The following is a 16,714-nucleotide window of genomic DNA, read 5'->3' as shown; positions in this document are numbered from 1 at the left end:
CAGGATTTAATCCCAAGCATCTGCAGCTAGAAACACATGGGAATGGTGTGGCATGTGTGCATGTAGATGTAGGCGCGTCTACCTCGGTGATGTCATCTCATAGGAACACAAGAAACACAAACAAGATGACATCGAATCGGTGTGCGTCTCATGATGTTACACATGATGATTTAAAAAAAAAAATACCACTGAAGAGGGAGTAAAGGCCAAGAGAGGGAGATCCTGACACAGACGAGTGGAAGCTGGGGGTGTGAACACTGGATAAAGACGAGCAACATAAAGAAAAGATTTGTGCGCTTCCTCCGGCTGTCATCTTCCTTCCTACCACTGGGAAGAAGTGTGTCAAAGAGTACATTGTTCCTCCCCATGTATCCATTTGTGCCCATCCCATGCTCGACTTTAATGCCTCTGTGGTCTCCATGAATACATCCTTCCTCTCTCCCTCTCTCTCACTATATATGTACACCCTCCCCCTCAAACTAGCAGTTTAGCTAGTGCGCTGAAAGACAGGAAATGCCTGTCGGGAGAATGAATAAGAAGTGGCAGCTGCCCGTGCATGGTACGAATCCAGAGTATCCCCACAGTATCGCCCCTTCACCCCCGACTACGCTGCCTCTTAAGGAACAGAGAGTGTGACACAAACGGATAAGACATATCTATGTTAATCAGTCTAATTTTGCTAAGGTGGATGCCTTTTTAAAACTGTTTAAAACTTGCCAGTCCAGCTGAACATTCAGACTTCTCTAAATTTGAGATTTTGTGAAACATAAAAGGGTTTATGAGTGAAGGTCAGTTAGTGGTATCGAGGTTTTATAACATTTCTGCTCTAAAACCTAAACTTTTCAGTCATAACCCTCTTATGGTTTAAACTTATTTGAACTTTATGCCAGAGAAAGTGCTGGGCTGCTTGTAGTTTTCTAGACGTATGGAACAAAAAGTAGTGCAGTGTTCCCCCTCACCCACCAGTTGCTGCCCATCATTGGTCTTATTAAGGAAACACCGTTTTAAAACTACAGCTAGCTATGAAAGGCACGTATGTTAAGAATTTCACTATAGGCTCACTACAAGAGCAGATAGCCTGACTAACTAACCAGCTAATATCATCTTGTTATGTTACCCTTTATAGATAAGAATAGCAGAAAGGTATGAAAACTGCTGCTGTATTTAGCGGCCATGTATATTTCTGTTAAAGTCTATGCAATAAAAATAGATCTTATAACTAAAATACCTGTTCTAATCAATAATTTTGATTATTCTAGTGATAGTAGTAATAACTGTTGGATCATAATGTTAGACACTGTTTAAACATTTTGTTTAAAACAGCTTGATGCAGGAGTATTTTAACCATGGCCATCTTATACCAGCTTCACACCTAAATACCTCCCTCTTTTATTTCATCTTTCAGGGCTAATTTCTCAAGTTATTATTGGTGTTCAGCTTTTAAATGCTAAATGCAAATAGAGGCATACAGTGCCGAATATACATCATTAGGCATTAATGTGCCACCTTGGCTGTGTGGTGGTTTGAGGCGAATTTAAGACGGTAGTCTATAGGGGGTTAACCTTTGGTGCCTACTTCTTACACCATTGCAAAGACAGTTTCAAATGCATATAAATTATTTCCAGTTATAGATTGACACTCATGAAGATCGCAAGAGAAACATATTTTGGGGAAAACCAGAAATCAAGTATTTTGCTTTCACAATCAAAAGTTTCAAGAATGAAAAACTGTTTAGAAGAATCTATTATCAGTCTAGAATAATCCAATACACATTTAACTAGTGCATATAATGCTTTTTTATACTTGTTTGAGTCTAAAGAGGTCCCTATACCAAAAAAAAAAAAAAAAAAGAAATGCAGCTTTTTAGTTTTTAACAGTAGAATTCAGTCATCTAAAGTAGTAACCAAAAATCTCTTCTGTGTAAGATAATCCAGCACAGGATTTGCCGTGTAAGTATTTTGAATTTTAGTTTATCGTCCTCCAGAAGCTATGAAGCAAATGCTAACTTCAGTGGCGCTAGCGGCAAACAATTAGCCAGCCACCGTTGTTCTTCCAGTGCTAACGAAACACTCGTATCTGGTCCGTCATCCTTACAGTTTTGTACTGCTACCTTCGGACAGCAACACTCCTATTCAACGGAGTGTTACCTATCCAATGAAATGGGTTTTTTGTTGACTCTGCCTCACAACAGGACAACTACTTACTTTTTTACCTTTTAAAAAAAGTCTGCCAACCATAGATACAACACTTAAAGCATTAAATCTCATATCTGGGGCTCATACAACTACTTTAGCCCAACATCAACAGATAAAGTCACGTGCTGACAGCAACTAGATAGTGCCTTACAAAACCTTTTACCAAGAAGTGACGATTGGATATCACAAGATCAAGATCTTGTGATATCTATTAGTAAATTTGCAAATGTAGGTTGGTCAATACACTGGATATTAATTTGATTTATTGGTTTTTAATTCAGGGAGCTAAATTGTTGTATTTGCTATTCTGTCCCCAGCTGTACCCAAATGGCCTAAAGACACAGAATGCAAAGCTAACCGATATAAGAGAGAAACACAGTGTCTATAAACCCCTTTAAAAGTAACATCTGAAGCAAACCTGTGATTTTATATAATTACATTCTATCATGTTTCTTTACGTACAGGCACTAATGCAGGTGTGAACTGTATCATGGTGGAAGTTTCCAACCTCTTTTAGTCTGGAATGAAGCCACTGCTGAAGGTGTAGGAAGCCTCATGACGAGACTGTAATTACTGACACCTTTAATCAGACTAAATCCACCAAGCTTGAGTCTAAAGGGTCTTTTTCCCCCAAAAAATATTTGTTTCTTGCAACAAAACTGAACGTCAGCAGGTCCCTGGTTCATTTTTCACTTTCTATTCTACAATTTGAGTTAAAAAATACTATCCACATCCCAAGTGCATACAAAACAAGTTCGGATGACAAATTAATAATAATTCATTTTTCTTTTCATACTTTTGAGGTATGTATCTACCTTCACTTGTCATTTCCTCTTTTTGAAACATGTTTTAACATTTTTTCGACCCAGTGCATCCTTGGCCTCCTGTTCTCTGTCTACTTTACTTATGCCTTCCATTTGCCCGCCATGAGTCACTTTGTCAGTTTACATCATCTCTTGTACACTACATTCATTTCTCCTCCTTACCCAGCTCTGCGTCTTTAGGTTGGTCAGTTCAGCGAGGCCGAGTTACATTCCTGGGATGCCTCTTACATATGGTGCACATTCCTGCCAGTCTGATAAGAGGCCCACTGCTCCTCACCGCTGGCCCAACCCTGCAGCCCAAAGCTGAGCATGAAACTGACTTCTTCAGTCTCCAATAGAGTTCAGGCACGAGCCGCATGAAAGGGCCCGGGTTATTTCAGCCTGCAAAACTAAACTCACTGGGTTATGAAGTACTCTTTCCTTGCATTCAGACTATTCTCAGTATCTAAAAAGGCCTTTCTGTCGACATCTGCAAATTAAAAGAAACCTTTCTTTGTAAAAATATGTTACTTCAAGAGGAATAAAGTGTAAAAAATAAACCTGTTCTGAAGAAAATTACTCACAGCACAGGTGAAGTATTCAATCGGTCTAGTCTATCTAGCTTACAAAGTGACCAACTTTGTTGCTGTCCTCTAGCACAACTGTAATACCTCTCAACCTAACTAGGTGATCTATCAGCATTTAGCAATTATTTATTCTCTTTTCTAGAGTTGGAGTGGGTGTGCATACTGTAATGTTTTTGTTATTTCTGCTTTTAATGTTGTGTTCTCTCAGTTTTATTCTCTTTATAGAAGCTACATCTGGCCTGTTGTTCTGAGACACCTTCCTGGAGGGGGGCATTGGCTGAGCTGCTGCTGTCAACAAAAGATGATACACTTGGCCCCGTCTTTCATAGTTTAACTTTGTCTCACAACTAGACATACTGGCTGAGCTTTTACTGTGACTGACTGCAGGTGCCATCTTTCTTACTATAGAAAAACTGGCTTAGATTTTATCTACTTAGTTGTTTCTCTCCTAGATGAAGCCACTGAAGAAGTTACTACTGCCCTCAACCCTATACTTTTTCTTTCACATAGAAAGTACTCCTGGATCAGTGCTCCTGTGTTCTTTTTGTGTCTCTGCTCTGTTCTCTCAAACCCCCAGTCGGTTGAGGCAGATGGCCACTTTCACTGAGCCTGGTTCTGCTGGAGGTTTCTTCCTGTTAAAAGGGAGTTTTTCCTCTCCATTGTTGCTACATGCTCATCCAGGAGGAGTGAATGCTGCAAGTCAAGAACTTGATACGATCTATTTTAACCAATTTAAATAATAAACCTAATTTGACTGCATTGTTTGACCAATTGGAACGTATGTAATTGACTTGGAATCTGTCTGTAAGATTGGATTGACACTTTTTTTAATAGCAAAGTGCTTTGAGATGACGTGCTGTGAATTGGCACTATATAGATAAACTGAATTGAATTGAAACTGAATTGTGACATCTGCTCTTCAAGCATTTCATTTTAAGTTTGTCTGGTAGATCCAGCATGGAATACTGATCATAATCTCATGCCATAAAGCTAATGCAACATAATCTGGGACAAAGGGGGAAGGCTGTTCATAGGGCTGTCGCAATAAGGGACTTTATCCCATTATGATTTTGAATAGTTAAATACAGCAGCCATTTAGCATTGGGGGTTAATTTGTCGTTTCTTTCAGAAACAAAAACTTGACTACTGATGTTTAAAACAGATTGCTATTAAAAACTTAAGGTCCATATCTGTAGTTATAGAAATGCACGCAACCCAATGTTAATTCCACTGCTGCAGATTCAGTCATCTGGTGGACAGAGGCCTACAGAAAGCCCAGGCAGGCGGTGACGCCTTTACACCACATAAGATCTGACATTGAAAACCTACATTGAAATGAAACACAAATGAAGCTATCTGGGTGTGGCCATAGGATTGTGCAACCTCACTGCAGCTGCTGCATTTCCACCGCAGATCATCCCCTCATCCACCGGCTGTAGGGGACGGCCAGTGTTCAAGCCCACACAGTTAACCCCAAGGCGGTTAATGGACTAATGATTCGGGAGTGCAGGTTAATGAAACATATCTTTGTTTTTTTATAGTTCTGCACCACTGATGAGACAGTACAGGTACAGAACTGGTGGCCTATAACTTTGAGAAGTTGATCAAAACGTTCTGATTGCCAGACATTACATTTTTCATAATTTTTGCCTAAAATGTGGAAAAATACCCCATGCACACACAAAAAGAAATGTTTTTGAGTGTTAAATAAAACTTTGACATTTTGCTTGACATTTCATCGCAGATTATAGATCAGAAACATCAAATGCAACGTTTCCCTCACATGTCCTCTCGGTGTGTGTCTGTGTCAGGGGAGTGGTGCTACGGACGTCACCGCTGGGCCGCTGCATTAATCAAATCCAGCATTACAGCGATAATGTCCTGCCAAATAATTGCGAACACACACACAGACAGACAGACAGACAGGTTGGTAATTCTAAACAAGCAGAGCCAACACCAAGCAAATATTCATTCATGATGAGAAATAGGCAAAGGAGGATATATAAAAGACATCTAGGAAACAATTCAACTCAAGATTTATAAAAAGGTCCATATGCAAAATCCATAACGTGACAAATTCATAATCTATTTCACATAAGTGTTTGTCACTTAAGTCACCCATGTTTTATAATTACACCCTTATAAGTGGAGCCACTTCTTAATACTGCACTTCCTGAAATGTGTGGGTGGAAATTGAACCGGCTCTATTATCAGCACGGCTAAAACTTTTAAAAATATTCCCCACGGCCTGGACGGCATGTCCAGGCCATCAGAATTATGCATATTTCATGTAAGGAAAAGCCGGCTACAGCAAGTTACTAATCAGACATGAGTCTTACAAAGCTAAGGAGGGCATCTCCTCCCTGTAAAGTGAATCACTGTCAACAAATAGTTTTAAGCAGCTGCCAGAGAAAGTGGTGGACACACAGTTTTCCCAGAATATATACAGCATGTCCTGCCCCCCCCCCCCAACCTGTATGCACCTGCAAACTACTTGTCAACAGACTCCTACAAAGTTCTCTTGTTTAGAAGACAAACAAATTCGGCTGTTTGGAAATATTTCCACTGACAGACATGATTTGGAAATAAAAGGAGCGCTATCCAAAACTCTAACTAGGATACAGCTGGTTTAAAATCCCAGTTGGCAAGCTTTGAGCTGCACAACTGACTACAGGAGCAGATCTTGACTAATAAACCAGCTTATAAACAGCTTATTTTACTTGTATTACACCATAAAAACCACAATGTTCTGCACAAAGGGCATAATAATTGAATGTTCTAGATAACATTCTAACTGTAATGATCGACATGGATAATTTTAGCTTTTCTATTTCAAATAAAAGCAACCAGACAACTTGCTTTAAGCTTTTGTACAAGTAGTATGATACTGTGGTATTTTTACTCAAAATTACTATAAGGTGAGAATCTCATGGTGGCCCATGCTTAGTGGGATCTTTAAATATGCTTCCAAGCAACATTCTGGGAGGAACAAGGTTAAGCGATCCAAGAAATGAAATGACAAGTTCTGAGCTGCACAGATGGGATACAGGTGGGAGGAAACAAATCCACACTGGCTGAGGAATTTGAGCTGTAAAATGTGTGATAGGTGAGTTATCTTATTTCATCCTGTTGCCTGTCTTAATGCGTAAACTTTCAAACCAGTGTTGCATAATGCAGAGTAGGAGGTCTAAGAAGAAGGCCTTTAAAATTACATAATCCCTGGCTCTAGAATTTGTAGAAAAATGGGTCACAGAGTACAGGGACTTTAAAAAACTTGCAACAGGTCAACAGACAGAGTGATTATTATCAGGCCTGCGTAAATACATGCAGGCAATAAGAGAGAAAAAAGAAAATTAGGAAAGTTTCCATATACACCAAACATTCTAAATAAAATATAGATTTAAGCACAACCCATTCTTACCTTTATCGGTGAAAATTAACTGTAGATTCCTGGAAGAGGATTCTGATTGTGCCTGGTTATGGTCTGCTGCAGGCACCTGGAGATACTGAGGGGAAAAAACAGCAGAAGACAAGCTTGAAAAGAGGAAATGAATGACGCGGAGGGGAGTGAGAGAGAGACCAGGAGGATGTTGCGCTGCAAAGGGTGGGGCCTTGAGGAATGCACTCTATCTAATTTTCCTCACGACTAACGCGGGGTCAACCGGACCAGTGCACTGCTGGGACTCTGGTGGGATAACTGTCAAATAAAGCCACTTCTATTTCCTCCTGTTTAGATTCAGTCAACAGCGGGCCTTGTTCAGGGCAGACCCACTTCATGTCACTTGACAGCAGGAAAAATAAAAGAACATTTTTTTTCAGGATTTCTTTGGTTTTAAATAAATGAAAAAGACAAATGTAATGTCATTTAAGGAGCTATTTAATCCTTTCTTCCACAAAATAATTAAAAAGCCTAAAATCTGCTTGACAGCCGCACTTCCAACTCGGGTCAATCCAATAGTTCCACCGTGGCGCATAAAAGTGGAATCCAACTATTGTTAAAAATGCGCAATTTGTCAGGGCCAAGTTAGTCATATTGAGCAAGACTGACTGCAGAAAAGTTGCCACGTCTGTTACATACATCTCACTCGTAAAGCAGCCCAAAGCAAATGTCAGGACGCACTTCTTAACTACGCAACAGTCCCGGTTAATCACAGCTGCCGTGCGGGATTTGAGAAAAAAAAAAAAAAAGGTGCGCACATCAACATGTAACGCAGCCCCTGACGTCTGCGTTATGTGTTTTTTCAAATGAACGAAGTTTTTTAAAGCCCACTGGGTTTGGTGGTATTTTTAACCGGAACATCTACAAAGAAAATCCTCAGCCACACCTTAACTCTCAATCATTTTTTTCTGTCAGTTCCAGAGGTTTCGACGACACGCACCATTAACCCCGACGAGACAGCCACCTCAGGCACTCCGGTGTTAACGTTTAAACCCCCTAAAAACGGTAGGTAAAAAACGGTCCGGTGTGTGCGTGTGTATCCGGTTGTCCGGTCCCACCCCGGGCTCCTCGCCACAGCTCGACGTTCCACCCAGGTCTCTCTCCTCGGTCCAACTCCTCTCTTCAAACCGGCTTCTCACTCCGATCAGCTGGCAGCGGCCTGACGTCGGCACACCCCGCCGACCAATCAGAGGCAAAGACAAAACGGCGTCATTGCTCTCCGCTCTACACGCACGGTGACGATCAGCTGGACTGTCCAATGAAATGTGAGATTTCTGTGAGAACTAAGGCGTGCCTTACAAATGTAAACCAATGATGGTACCTCCGCCCATAGGAGGCGTTTTATCTTTGGGCCTATTAGGTGTCTGTAAGTTTTATAATATAACTTTTTTGAAAAATATATATTAGAAGAAATAAAAGGAAATTATATTCCACTGACAAATGAGGTAAACACATTTCCTATTGGTTTAATTGCTGTTTTTTGTTTGTTTTATTTACATGTGTGTCATGCAAAATGTCAGAGGTAAGGCCCCACTGTGTTCAAAAGTTGTCTCTCAGGTCTGTCAGTCTGGATGTTTTAAACTATTTCAAAACTGCCTGAGCTTTAGTTTTCTGATTTCAAGTCTCAGCTTTCCTAAGAGCTCTGGAAACCATTCATGTCCTGTTCCAGCAGAGCAAATGACAGATTCAATGTACAATATACAGTGCTGCGATATCTTGCACTAATAACTGGTTGTGCTACCCTGGATGGCAACTGCTGCCCTGGGACGCTTGAAATAACTGGCAATGAGTCTTTCATATTGCTGTGGAGGAATTCTGGCCCACTCTTCTATGTGAGATTGGTTTGTTTTAGCAACATTAAAGGGTTTTCGAGTATGAACTGCCACAGCAGGTAAGTTGGATTTAATTCTAGACTTCTGCTAGGCCATTCCATTACCTTTATTTGGGTTTTTGCTAAGCCATTAAGATGTGGACTTGTTGGTGTGCTTCTGTCCTGCTGTATAATTTAAGCGGGCTTCAGCTTAAGGTCATAAACTAATGGCCAGACATTTTCCTTCAGGATTTTCTGCTCAAACCAGATTATCTTAGTAAGTAAGCAGTTGTAAAATTTGTATGATGATCTTTCAGATCCAAAGCATAAATTGAAATCTGTAAGGCTTCAAAAACATTTACAGGACTGGGTTTCTAAGAAATATCATCCTATGCAGAAGTAATATGGGACCAGCTGTTCTTCTGCCACTCTCTACTAATGCTCTGTCTACAGTTATTGCTGCCATTAACTCCATGTTCTCTCTAGGTTTTTTCTTTCCTTGGAAGGCAAACCTTATCCAGTATGTCTTGGCTGTGACTTTTTACTGGAAGTGTCCCAGTGTCTGCGTTTAACTATCTCTCTTTGCTAGTGACAAAGCTAGCAAAGAGCTGTATCTCTGTCCTAGAAGAAACCACTGACAGCCTTTGCTGCAGTAACTCTGTTTACTGCTTCTTTTAACTTGCCATAGTAAGTACCCTGGTCCTGGAGAGGTGCTGTCCTCTCAACCCCCTGTCGGTCAAGGCAGATAGACAAAGGCAATTAGCTGGGCTTCCCCAGATAACTTTGCATCACTCAGTATTACACTGCGATCAACTGAATTTGATGATATTGTCAAATAATTACAACTTAATTGTTTTGTATCTATGTGGATATGAATCTGACTAGATGCATGGGTTGTATTAGAAAAGATCTGCACTGATCTGCTTTGAATTCGAAATGAAATGCAATTTATGTAACTTTGTTTTATTATATTGTTGTGCATTTTCAACTTCTTTGCCATTTAACTTTGTTTATATACAACAGCGTGTTTAGATGTTCCTGTAGCTAAGAATTAGTGTAACCCTCTAACGTCACAGAACACAAATGGACTGATTTCTATTAGCAAAGCCAAACACACATCACTTCGGTAACTGATTGTAAATCCACATGTAAAGTATGGTAGACTGGTTTCCCTGACCCTTTGTTTTTAGTCTTACACCTGGCACATTCTGGGATCCCTAAAGAAATAAACCCCAAATATGTAACACTGGTATGTGAATCACTAAAACCCCTTAAGGATTTTCAGTTGTTTTTCGGGGTTCAACTTTCCATTCTTTTTAAACAGACACAGCATTTCTGTGGTCTGGAGAGGAGTTAGAGTCGGGCTTTACCACCACAAAAGTGACTGCTCCTTCTTATGGGTGGAAACCTCAATTGGAGGCTTGCTTGTTGAAGTCACAATTCCACATTTGGAAAAGAGGCTGGAATGTGCAACATTTTCCTTTTAAATCCCAGCAAAAATGAGACATTTGTTCACCAGCTGTGAATGTAGCTCTCTCTTGGGAACTGAAGTTGATATAAAGACCTACATGATGGGTTGTACTGCACATTCAGAAATCTGGAAACAGGGACAACAGAACCTGATAACATTGTTTAATTTATATCTAAATTTAGAAGTAAGGTGACACATTGAGCAGTGAGGTAATGTAGATGAATCCAACAACCTGTTAAACTGTTTTATTATACTTTAAAGCAGCTGCATCACATTGTCATGGTGACACAGCTTTTATTATTGTGTAAAGTTATATGTTGTTGCTTCAACGGAGCTGGACAGGAATGCAAGGAAGCCAAACCTTCCTGTTCTAAACTTGCTTGTACATACCAAGTTCATCCCATGAGCTGACTGTTTCTTTCAGGTGCAGACCGTGTCTGAACATTTTGTCTTTGACTCTATTGACCTGAGCTTACCCAGGGATGGGGGTGCATCACTCAGTCAACGTCTGAGAGATTGTACAATTACAGAAAAGTATCTGGGCTAAAGAAGCCATAAAACTGCTCCTTAGAATAAATAAATCACTAAACTTCAACATAGTCCAACTTGCTTTGGCTATCCTCAAATTAAGCCACAATATAATTTAACGACTACTTTATCTGTCACCACTTAAAAGTGCTTCAATAGTTTTGGTCAGCTAATTCAGACTAAGATATATTATTTATTCATGCAGAAATAAATGAATGCAAATTCCAATAGGACCCCCCTAATGAACAGGAGTTGACAGTGCAGTCTAACTCTAGAGTGCACTAGAATTATCCCAAAGCTCAAGTTTACAAATACACATACTTTAGTGGTGACCATGCATGGCCAAGATTCTGACCCTTGTGGTCCCTTAAAATTGATGTAAAACTGTAGTAAAAGTCTAAATTTTGTTTTTCAGACCAAAATACCAATCAAACACCCCATAAATGATGGCTATAAGTCTTAACTTTCCCACAAAGAAACGTTTAAAAATGTTGCCGAATACATGTTTAGGGTCTGCCCTTTTACACTTAAACTGCAAAACTAAGGGCAAACTTGTTCAAACTACATAACCAGCATGGTGCGACATTCATCCGGTGCTAGAAGAAAAATTATAATATTAATCCTTGAGGTCGCTGGTATGAGGCAGTTGTGGTCCCATCATTCAAATAAGCTGGGTCACTGGTATAAAACAATTTTAGTCCAAACTTTTTAAATAATAATAATGTTTGTGTCAGGATCTGGAGTTTTTTTGTGTGTTTTTTTCTTTTGTTTACCTTGTTCACTTCTCAGATGGTGCTGGAGTTCTCAGGTGTGCTGGCTGACAGGTGCGACTAATCTGCTGATTGCTTGGAGGTGTACTTAAGCAGGAGGCTGCCAGCACTTCAGCGCCAGAGTGTTTGCCTTCACTAGTGCAAGTGCAAGCCACAACTAATCTTTGCTTTGTGCGTTGCGCTTAGTAACCTTCGTTTGTGCTCCTTTGCAGGTTGTTTTACCTGAACCTTTGGATAACGCTTGTTGATGCCTGACTTCGCTCTCAGCATTGCTTTGCTGTTTTGGATTTTCGACTTCTGGAGAAAGGTCTACTATTTTTGTGGATTAAGATCCAAGATTCCTGTTTACTTCGTCTGGACAACGACCAGCTGGCAGCTTCCTGTTTCACCGTTATCCGAACCTAAGCGTAACCTGTTCACCCTCCAACGCAAGTACCTTCATCCTGAACTCATCATTCCTCACAAATCTCTCAAGCCCTTCCAGAGAAACTTCTGTGCCATACACTCAGACTGCGAATCCCTCAACCCCCCTGGCGGTTATATTACTCCAACATGGTAAGCTTCTCCTCTTTTATTCCCGTGTCACGTTAAGTGTAGTGTTCTGATTTATTTCTCTCATGTTAACTATAGCATTTCGATTTACCTGCTTCTTCTCTTTCTTTGTACAGTTGGTGATTTACGAGTTCCTGCACACTTCCCATTTATCTTTGTTTAAGAAAAGCTTCTTCATAAACCTGTTTCTTCTTCTGAGTGTTTTCATCTGCATGTGGGTCAGAACTATCTCGAGCAAAATGACAGTTTGGCTGTCACCGGTATGCTATAGTTGTAATACAATCCTTTTAAGAAATCTAAAATTCTCTGGTCATTGGTGTAAAAATAGCTCTAGTCCAAATTTTCAAATACCAATACAGGTCCTTCTCAAAAAAAATTTGCATATTGTGATAAAGTTCATTATTTTCTATAATGTAATGATGAAGATTTAATATTCATATATTTTAGATTCATTGCACATTAACTGAAATATTTCAGGTCTTTTATTGTCTTAATACGGATGATTTTGGCATACAGCTCATGAAAACCCAAAATTCCTATCTCACAAAATTAGCATATTTCATCCGACCAATAAAAGAAAAGTGTTTTTAATACAAAAAACGTCAACCTTCAAATAATCATGTACAGTTATGCACTCAATACTTGGTCGGGAATCCTTTTGCAGAAATGACTGCTTCAATGCAGCGTGGCATGGAGGCAATCAGCCTGTGGCACTGCTGAGATCTTATGGAGGCCCAGGATGCTTCGATAGCGGCCTTTAGCTCATCCAGAGTGTTGGGTCTTGAGTCTCTCAACGTTCTCTTCACAATATCCCACAGATTCTCTATGGGGTTCAGGTCAGGAGAGTTGGCAGGCCAATTGAGCACAGTGATACCATGGTCAGTAAACCATTTACCAGTGGTTTTGGCACTGTGAGCAGGTGCCAGGTCGTGCTGAAAAATGAAATCTTCATCTCCATAAAGCTTTTCAGCAAATGGAAGCATGAAGTGCTCCAAAATCTCCTGATAGCTAGCTGCATTGACCCTGCCCTTGATAAAACACAGTGGACCAACACCAGCAGCTGACACGGCACCCCAGACCATCACTGACTGTGGGTACTTGACACTGGACTTCTGGCATTTTGGCATTTCCTTCTCCCCAGGTTTCCTCCAGACTCTGGCACCTTGATTTCCGAATGACATGCAGTATTTGCTTTCATCCGAAAAAAGTACTTTGGACCACTGAGCAACAGTCCAGTGCTGCTTCTCTGTAGCCCAGGTCTGGGGAATGCGGCACCTGTAGCCCATTTCCTGCAGATGCCTGTGCACGGTGGCTCTGGATGTTTCTACTCCAGACTCAGTCCAATGCTTCCGCAGGTCCCCCAAGGTCTGGAATCGGCCCTTCTCCACAATCTTCCTCAGGGTCCGGTCACCTCTTCTCGTTGTGCAGCGTTTTCTGCCACACGTTTTCCTTCCCACAGACTTCCCACTGAGGTGCCTTGATACAGCACTCTGGGAACAGCCTATTCGTTCAGAAATTTATTTCTGTGTCTTACCCTCTTGCTTGAGGGTGTCAATAGTGGCCTTCTGGACAGCAGTCAGGTCGGCAGTCTTACCCATGATTGGGGTTTTGAGTGATGAACCAGGCTGGGAGTTTTAAAGGCCTCAGGAATCTTTTGCAGGTATTTAGAGTTAACTCGTTGATTCAGATGATTAGGTTCATAGCTCATTTAGAGACCCTTTTAATGATATGCTAATTTTGTGAGATAGGAATTTTGGGTTTTCGTGAGCTGTATGCCAAAATCATCCGTATTAAGACAATAAAAGACCTGAAATATTTCAGTTAGTGTGCAATGAATCTAAAATATATGAATGTTAAATTTTCATCATGACATTATGGAAAATAATGAACTTTATCACAATATGCTAATTTTTTGAGAAGGACCTGTATTTCGCTTTCGCTGGTAATCCTTCTGAGAAATCAGAAAATCTATGGAAAGTAATGAAATTACACATTTAGGTAGATGAGAAAAGAGACCACATTAGGTAAAGGGGGGTGAAATCATATTTCACACTTTATCCTTAGTAGGATACAGTTTGAGACTGCAAAAAAAAAAAACTCAGCACAAAGAAGCAACATACAAAACAACATGCAGGGGATCCACTGAAGGGGCGCATATGTTTATATGAGTGTGTCCAAAGTAAGTCCGTGAAGCACTGTCACAGAGGCAATTATCCTTGATACGATGGAATGTTCATCAACTGGCCACACAGTTCTGAGCAGGTCTGCAGATGTCCAAACAATTATTTGGGTTAGGCTGACTATTAATTTTCTGTCAGCCTTGAGAGTCTCGATGGTGAATCCAAACAGCCAAATTCCAGGTCCTTTCCGGCAGATCCGAGCAAACAACTTTCTCCAAGATTGATCCCTTTTCACCCCTGAGTCCAGGAACCACAACCTGCCTGTGATCCTGTGTAAGTATCACATCCAGTCTGCGATTCAGCTCACGTAACATCTCAGTCTGAGTGTTGATCGCTCTGCAGATCCCATCATACATGCCAGGCAGCCTTACAATAGCCAGAACAGCTGCCGACGTTATTCAAATTTCTTGATATGCCAGGTAACCGCCAACTCCAAAAAGCAGAAATCCTGTTATCAAAGATCCAATTGTGTACACATCTTCGACATCCTCGACTGACAATATCGACAGACGCACTTCTGCCAGGAGTCCATCGTGTATCCAGAGAAAAATATCCCGTCTGGACAAGAGGGTTCCCCTTCACCCTGTCTTCTCTTTGAGAAAATTTTATCAATTGCATTGACAGACCAGCTGACCAAATCCATAACCCAGAATTTTGGAAGATTTGCATAAAGAGGCTCCAAAAAAGAAAGACAGGACACAGAGCTGAAGCAGGGCAGATATGGGAGGGTGCGGGAGACAGAGAAAAGCATCCTCCACCGAGAGCAGAAAGAAAGTTTGAGGGCCAAGTCCATTTTTAGTTTTTTGTGGGGCAAGCCCAAGTCACGCATCAAGTCCTTCATGGGTAAGTCCAAGTCAAGTCTTTGAAGAGCAAGATCAAGTCATAAGTTTTTCACCTCAAGTCCAAATCAAATTTCCAGCCTCATGCTGCACATCAAGTTTCAACCGAACGACTGAAGGTTATGAATTCATTATTCTTTGGCCAATTTAACACATACACTTTTCACAGCTTTGTTTATATTTTTCAGAACATTCTATTCAAAATGTAAAAACCTATTGACCTAACAAAAAATATAAATGCATTTATGTTCAAAGAAAAGTAGCACTCATTGGTCAGCACCAGTTAATGTTGAGTTTTGAACGAATCAAATGAGAACTACCTTTGTTTTGAAGAACATAATGTGTCTCTGTAATGTTGCTACCTTAACAGTGAGAGAATGAGATGTTAGAGATAAACTGAGGTTGTTTTGAAATTAGCTGAACTAATTTATTACCATGTTCAGTTTCAGAAACATGTGTGGTCATTATTAGATTGTTACAGCAAAGACTGAACAGGTTGTTATGAACTACAAATAGCCTAATGCTCATGAACATCCCTGGCTAATGAATCAACACCTGTTAACAGGAGAATAATGTGTCTCACTTTCAGAGATGTGCAGCTTCACTGCGGCATTAAAATAAAAACAGATAAAATTGGAAGTGGCTTTTTACTCTTTTTACTGACCCATACACTGAAGATACATCACCGTAACGTAACCATGAACACCAGTCAGTTGTAACCGAGAGGGCACAACATACTGTATATACTTCAAACTGCTAAAATACATTTGGCATTTAATCACACTCAAAATTATATCTTGTGTCTGGTTCTGTATAATAAACTTTACTACCGTAAAGTTCTTCTCGGTAGTTCTTTACTGACCTCAGACAACCACACTTAAAGGATACCGCTCTATCCCTTTAAGCCTGTGCTGTCTTTGGTAAAGGTGCTTTAATTCCTGGAAGTGGATTGGAGCTGCAAGACAACAACAAAGTCTAAACCTTATGATGTTGGATTGTTTTGAAGTGTGTTCACACGGTTGAACTACAAAAAGGATACCTTACACCCCCCTACCTCCAACAGACCACTCTATCGTTTAAAAATAAAACAGTGAAGCCTCTGCCTGCATTTCTCATGAGATGGTGGTTCCTGCAAGTTAATGTTGTCATCAGACCACATATTCATACTTAGCCCATGGTAAAAGAACCATTTTGCAGATGTACACATGTTGGGATTTACAATCTCCACATCAACACTATTTGGTCCTACAGCTACAACAACATAGCTGATATTTTTGCCGTCTAATATCTGTGTGGGTGTGTAACATTTGGTAGGCTAGCAGTTAACATGCAGTGTTGGGACCCAGCCATGGTTACAACATGAAAGTCCGGTACAAACTTTTCTGGAACTTTCAAAATAAATCGCATTAACCTACTTCCTGCACAGCCAGGAAAAGGTGTAAAGATGGACTCCCCGTGACGTCGCTGTTTTGAATAAAACCCTGCTTTCGCAAAGCTTCTGTCTCTTCCACACTGTTCCCCCAGCGGATCTGGAAGGAGA

At 40.5% G+C, this 16,714-nt stretch overlaps 1 long non-coding RNA gene across 1 annotated transcript; it reads left to right on the top strand.

Annotated features, from left to right (window-relative positions):
• The first annotated feature begins 11,733 nt into the window (after nucleotides 1–11,733).
• On the top strand, nucleotides 11,734–12,457 carry LOC124884741. Its single transcript, XR_007042492.1, has 2 exons — nucleotides 11,734–12,158; nucleotides 12,272–12,457. It is a non-coding gene; the product is annotated as an uncharacterized LOC124884741 (long non-coding RNA).
• Nucleotides 12,458–16,714: the final 4,257 nt, after the last annotated feature.

Source organism: Girardinichthys multiradiatus, chromosome 18 (genome assembly GCF_021462225.1).
Source record: "Girardinichthys multiradiatus isolate DD_20200921_A chromosome 18, DD_fGirMul_XY1, whole genome shotgun sequence".
NCBI classification, from domain to species: domain Eukaryota; kingdom Metazoa; phylum Chordata; class Actinopteri; order Cyprinodontiformes; family Goodeidae; genus Girardinichthys; species Girardinichthys multiradiatus.
This window is presented reverse-complemented; position numbering and strand designations above follow the sequence as displayed.